We start from the raw sequence: 6,385 nt of genomic DNA, 5'->3' as shown, positions 1-6,385 counted from the left end.
TCCTGGATTTACAGAATCCCAGTTTGTGATTTGATCCTCAAATGTCCTGCTTTTCCTTAGGATGTCCCTTTTTTCATCAGAGAAATGTTGGAGGGTATGTGATAGTTGTACTCAGAATAGACCCATTGAGATCAGTGGACTTAAGACCCTTGAAATGATCAGACCTACTCTTGAGTATGAATTAGCTAGCGATCAAACAAAAGTTGTCCTTGTGCCTGAGTAAGCCATTGTCTGCACGTATTAGATAGTTCATCAGATATTTCTGTTTTGCTTTATCTTATGCACTGGGGCTCTTAATATATTAAAAACATTTTGATGATATATATCAGGATCGAGCTTTTTTAAAGTCTCGCCGATTTCAAACAGATATTTAAAGACTTTTAAGTCTCACTGAACTCATTCTGTTTTAAAATCTCTTTTTGCATAAAAATTCATTTGTAGGGGTGGTCCTGCATTAGCTCATGTGGGACAGCATCAACATCGCACAACAAGCATTGGGAGGAGGCCAAGTTTGGAGGCAGGGGGCTGGGCTCCATGCTCAGCTTTGTACTTAAAAAAAAAGTGAAACCCCATTGGCCCCAGCCCCCCATTTCTTTTCATGCTCTGTGTGTGCCACATTCACCCCAGAGCATCCATTCCTTGTCCCCTGTACTGACGTAATGAATGTCCCAGAGGCCGGTTCGAGTCGTCAGCACAGCCCAATCCTCCCAGCTAACTCTCTTCAGCAGGGCAGTGGTAGAACCCATATGCCCCCTTTCCCAACAAAGGAGGCTGCCTCTGCCCCATCAAGGGCTCAGCCCCATCCCAACAGACTTTATGTGGCTGATGACACCTCAGAGCTCTACAGAGTTGGTGCCTTTGCCTGGGAATATCCCTTGTCTGAAATCAGAATTTCAGAGCCTCTCCAGAGCCTCTACCAGCCATCTGTGCTAGATGCTCCAGTAGTCTGCCTCACTATAAGACAGCTTCCAGTGTTCCTATGTGGGGCAATGAGTTTACTTGCCTTTATAAATGCAAATTTGTAAATGTATGTTTACAAATGGGGAAAAAAATACGAAAAATATTATTGCAAAAATGCAGAGATCTCTTCTCTAAAAAGAAGCCAAATTTTGATAAGTGCCATCTTTGGAACTTCTTTTTAAAAAATCCACACAACAGGCCCCAGTTAACTTGTATGAGGTGAGGTTGGGGTTTAGAAGGAAAATGAGCTGAGGCTTGCGAATTAAATACAGGCAAATGTAAACTTACTTGACGGCTTGGCCATCATCAACTATAAATAAAACAGCCTGCACTGATAGTTTCAGGGAAAGGACAGACTGGATTGGATGACAGTAATGGAGTCGCACATGGATGGATGCCTTGCTTCGTTCTTTAAGGACAGATGAGGCTGGTAGAATATGAGAGCACTCCATGTCTTTTAGGAAGAGAAATGCTAGGGGAGGCCCAATGGCAGACCAACTCTGCGCTACAAAGATGTCTGCAAATGTGGCATAAAGGCCGGCAACATCAAACCTGCTGTATGGTAATGCCTTGCAGGTAGGTGGTCACAGTGCCTGGAGACGGTCAGGTCATGCATCCATAGTAGTGACCAGAGGAGAAATGACCGCTGGGGAGGAGCGTAGAGAGAAGAAACGCCTTGGAACACCTGCATCAGCACAACCAAACGCCTGCTGAGATTTCCATTCCACCTTAAGGAGCAGACATGTGGAACTGTTGCGTGTCACATGTCTGTTTACATTCCAGCACAGCTTGCTGGGAACTTCCGTTGTGTATAGCTTTTGCTCTTTTTCCCTTTTTCTCTGAGACGACGAGAGAGAGAGAAGACATGTTTTTTTGTCCTGATGTATGATTAATAAATCTGTAGTTGTAGTATGCTTCCACAAGCCTCACACCTATTCTGTGTGCACAGTTCGCTCTGCTGATAGTGTGCCCTGGCTTTGAAGCCCGGGTCGTTGATTTACATCAGAGCAGAGGCCGATGGTCTTCGCAGTGGGAAGACTGGAAGGAGATGACCCAGCTGGGGCTAGCCAGCTGGCCTCCCTGCCCTCTGCATGTTGACAACGCCTTCATTGGCCCCATTTGCAACCATATTGGTCTCTACAGCCACAGCAGGCACTGTAACCTTACAGCCATTGGACTTCACCCCCAAAAGCACACTCCTCCATTGTCTCTCGAGACAGACGGATGCCAACCAACAACCAGCTATGGTTAATTCAATTTATCATCTGAGGATGCCTTTCCCTCCTCCATTCTAAATCCCCTTAGGGACTTTTTTTCACGGCAGGATTCCAAAGCATGTTCACCCAGTGATCTGAAGTGATGAAGCGGCAGGTGGATAAAGACATCCCTTTCAGTGGCTTTTTGTTTAAAAAAACTGGCACCAGAGCTCAGTTCCAGGCATTTGCCCCCTCCTTAGCTATGCACATGCATCCCTTTGCTTCAGGTTTCCCTTTTGCCAATGGAGTAATTATACTTTCCCCGTTATGCCTGAGAGAGATACAGCCTCCCTGAATAATTCATGTCTATTATATGTGGTCTGAGATCTTCAGATGAAAGGTGCCATACAGGAAAAAATGGAGAATTGTACAGTATGAAAAGTGAGGAAGAAAAACGGAAGAATAAGCTAGCATTTTGTGTCTCATTTATTCAGTCAGACATTGTCTCGGATGAGAGGAACGGGGGTGGGGAAAAATGTTTTTGGAACATGAGCTTTCAGCTGACCTAGACAAGGAGGAAAAGTGAAGTTTGTTTTGGAAAGTGATCTGGACAAATCTGTTTGACTGATTTAGCGGTGAGGAGGGCATTGGGTCCCCACCATGACAGGCTTTGAACAAGTCAAACAATATTATCTTCCTTCTTTTAAATATAATACTTTCTATGCCATTCACTTTCCGAGGAAAGTATAGCTTGGCAGACTGACTCCTCTATTCTGCAAGAGCCGTATGATTTGAATAAATGGCTCACTTTTTAAAAACACATATTGAAAATATTGCAGGAAAGAAAGAATAAGTTTAAACACAGAGATTTAAAAAAAACAGAAGTCTCTTGCAGAAATCCGGGGGAGTTAGGCAGTTGAACAAGATTCTCCTTGACAAGTGAATAGCATAGAAAGTTCTGTATTCATTGCATTTTATTTATACGTTTTCCATCCCACCCTTTCTCCCAAAGTTGGCCATTTCAAACAAGGATTATCATTTTCAAGGAATTCAACGTTGCATTAAGGAGATTGTTCCATCAACATAAGCATTTAGGCTTGCCAGACAGAACAATTTCCCCAAACCCATGCACTGTTATGGGGGATCTGAGTAGATTGGGGGGCGTGCGGGGGCAGGAGAGGAGGGAAAGCCCTGCTTCAGTCCTCTTCCACTAGCAGGAGGCCTCCTTCAGCAGCCTGCCTGATCTCTCCCTCTTGGCCCCCCTCCTCTCCAGCCTCTGATTCTGGACTGTTCTCTGCCACAGACTCTTCCTTCTCACTAAACCCTGCTACCTCTTCAGGTTCCAACACGGACTCCTCCCAATCTGCTCCCTCTTCTCCCACTGACCACTCATTGTCACCACCAAACCCCTGTCTCTTGTGGGCTCCCCAGCTGCTGTCTCTGAACATTCCTCTGCATCCAGTCAGTCCACAACATACTATAACTTAGCACTGCAAATGACAAAAATGTTTCTTCAATAACTTTCCAATATCATTATTTTAAACAACAACATGTCAAACCTCTATGTTGACAATCTATATTTTCTTGCTGACAAATACTACACCATATCAATACCATACCATAGCAGATAAGTGTTCACCTTCGTAAAGTTTAGCGGAATCCTGAACATCTCCCCCAAACTGTGAACACGTTTAAATGAAATTGTTGATACTAAGGGAAAGAAGGCGAGTGAAAGATTGCTCTGTACACTTGTCTTCTCCGTTTCCAGAAGCGTAAAGTTTCCGTCTCAAAAACATAGTTTTAAGAAGCTGAACTTTCTACTCATGAACTCAGAAATATAAGGTCACTCAATGTCGCTGTCATTCTAGCTGTAACCTGAGATGGCTCGACAAAGGATAAACCTGACTAGCTGATACGTAACTCATTATTTTTTCCAAACTCATTTTTCAGTAAGGATGCTACACCTGATATCTTGGAAACAATATCTAGGAGCCCCCCTTTTTTTACACAGTAATTATAGTGCAGGCACTTCACCTTTTCTAAAAAATGAAGGTGATGAAGGTGCATTATGGAATGAATAGCAATGGGGATTATTTCAGCTGCTTTGTACTGCTAATGACATGAGAATAAATAGAGTCATTATCTATACTTAAATACGTGCTTTTAGATTACTCATTATCCCAGTGCACTGGAAAATTGGTATTCAAGCATGTATATGATCCTAATGGTGCTTTACAAAAAGGTTCCAGCTTTGTTTATTAAAATGTTGTTTTAATCATTTTATTTTGCTTAGAAGGGTAATACTGGGTGGAAACCATAATGGGCTGCTGCTTCGGAAGGGGAGCTCCTTTGTAAAACAACAACAACATGACAGGTTTTTCAAAGTTATAGAGTTGAAATAACGAATCCCTTTTATCATGTGATAATTAGCATTTTCAAAGTATATTAATAAGAAATGGGGAAAAAGCTTCCAAGAAGGTTAGGCTGATTTGATCAACATATAGACAGCCTCCAAACATTGGGAAGAGATCATTGCTTCTGAGACCATTGCATTGCAGGGCCTTGGACTAGATAACCCTTGGGTCCCTTCCAACACTACGATTCTATGATTCTACGAGATACTGCCACTGAGAAAAGCCCACAAAATGATTTTTGGGAAGGGATAGGCTTTTTCAGAAATACGTTGCTTCCTAAAACTAATAAAAACAACCAACCAGAATTTACATACATTTGTGAAAAGAATGAGATCTGCTAAGTCTTCCATTGTGGCTGTTATCGATTAGTTACAATCCAATACAGATGCTTTTGAAGAAAATAATAATATGTTCTGCACAGGTATAAGGAGTAAATTGCAGCCCATTCTGGCCAAAGAAAGACAGTTAAAGAATGTCCATGAGCTTTCATGGTTTGAATATCTACAATTATGTGAAAATAACAGGAAGATAAAAGCATGTGGCTGTCAGCTGCAAAGATGTAGTGCATTTGCAATTATGTATTTGTCAGGTAAGGGGGAAAAACCTCTGTTGTATTAAACTGCTAGGCATTCATTGTGAAGAAGAGGGATAATTTAAAAATTATATATAAGCTGGGAACAAGATATAGGAAAGCCTCTTTTGATGTCTGGGAATACATGTGAAAAATCTGAAAATATTTTTCATTATGTGCTAAGACGTTGAGTTGGTTGTATTGTATGGAGTTTGGGGGTGCCAGACCCCTCTAAACTCCTGGAACCAGTAAGTGTTAGAATTTAATCAAGGCTTTGGATTTCAAACTGGGTGCCAGACACTTAATCCCTGGACCCAGCAAGTGTTAAGAACCAATCAAGCCAGGCTAGCTTCCTGTGTTCAAGTAATCGCCTGGGTGATGGGCCATTAAGAAAACAAGAGAGATGGGGCTCTGGGCAAGATAACAAATTGGTGGGGGCCCTTCTCCAGCTCTTAGATAGTGGCATATAACAGTATATTACATTGAAGGAACAGCATAAAACATTTGAGGGATCTAGTTCCCCCACACAAGGGACGCGGGTGGCGCTGTGGGTTAAACCACAGGGCCTAAGACTTGCCGATTGGAAGGTCGGCAGTTCGAATCCCTGCGACGGGGTGAGCTCCCGTTGCTCGGTCCCTGCTCCTGCCAACCTAGCAGTTCGAAAGCACCTCAAAGTGCAAGTAGATAAATAGGTACCACTCTGGCGGAAAGGTAAACGGCGTTTCTGTGTGCTGCTCTGGTTCGCCAGAAGCTGCTTAGTCCTACTGGCCACATGACCAGTACACCAGCTCCCTTGGCCAGTAAAGCGAGATGAGTGCCGCAACCACAGAGTCAGTCACCACTGGACCTAATGGTCAGGGGTCCCTATACCTTTGTTCCCCCACAAACTGATAACAATACTTATGCTAAATTTGACCTATTATATTAGAATGAAAGAAGGGGGGAGCATTATTACAATCATTCCCCACCCCAAGGGGGGGGAAAGGAAATAGTTTGTTGACTGTTGGCAAATTAAGTTACACTTTGTAAGGGATGTGGCATTTATTCCCGCCTGCTGCGAAAAGTGATGGTTGAGATTTGTTATTGCTCCCCAAAATGACCAACCTTGTGCCTAGCCCCTGCTGAAAAACTAAATGTACCAAATGTTTCATGTTTGCTCCTCTTCTTGAAAGTGGACAGAAGGATACGAGGCCCTATAACGCTGGTGTTGCCATGGAGCCTTTTCTCGACAACTGTTGGTAAAT

This window comes from Podarcis raffonei, chromosome 3 (assembly GCF_027172205.1).
Source record: "Podarcis raffonei isolate rPodRaf1 chromosome 3, rPodRaf1.pri, whole genome shotgun sequence".
Classification (NCBI taxonomy): domain Eukaryota; kingdom Metazoa; phylum Chordata; class Lepidosauria; order Squamata; family Lacertidae; genus Podarcis; species Podarcis raffonei.
This window is presented reverse-complemented; position numbering follows the sequence as displayed.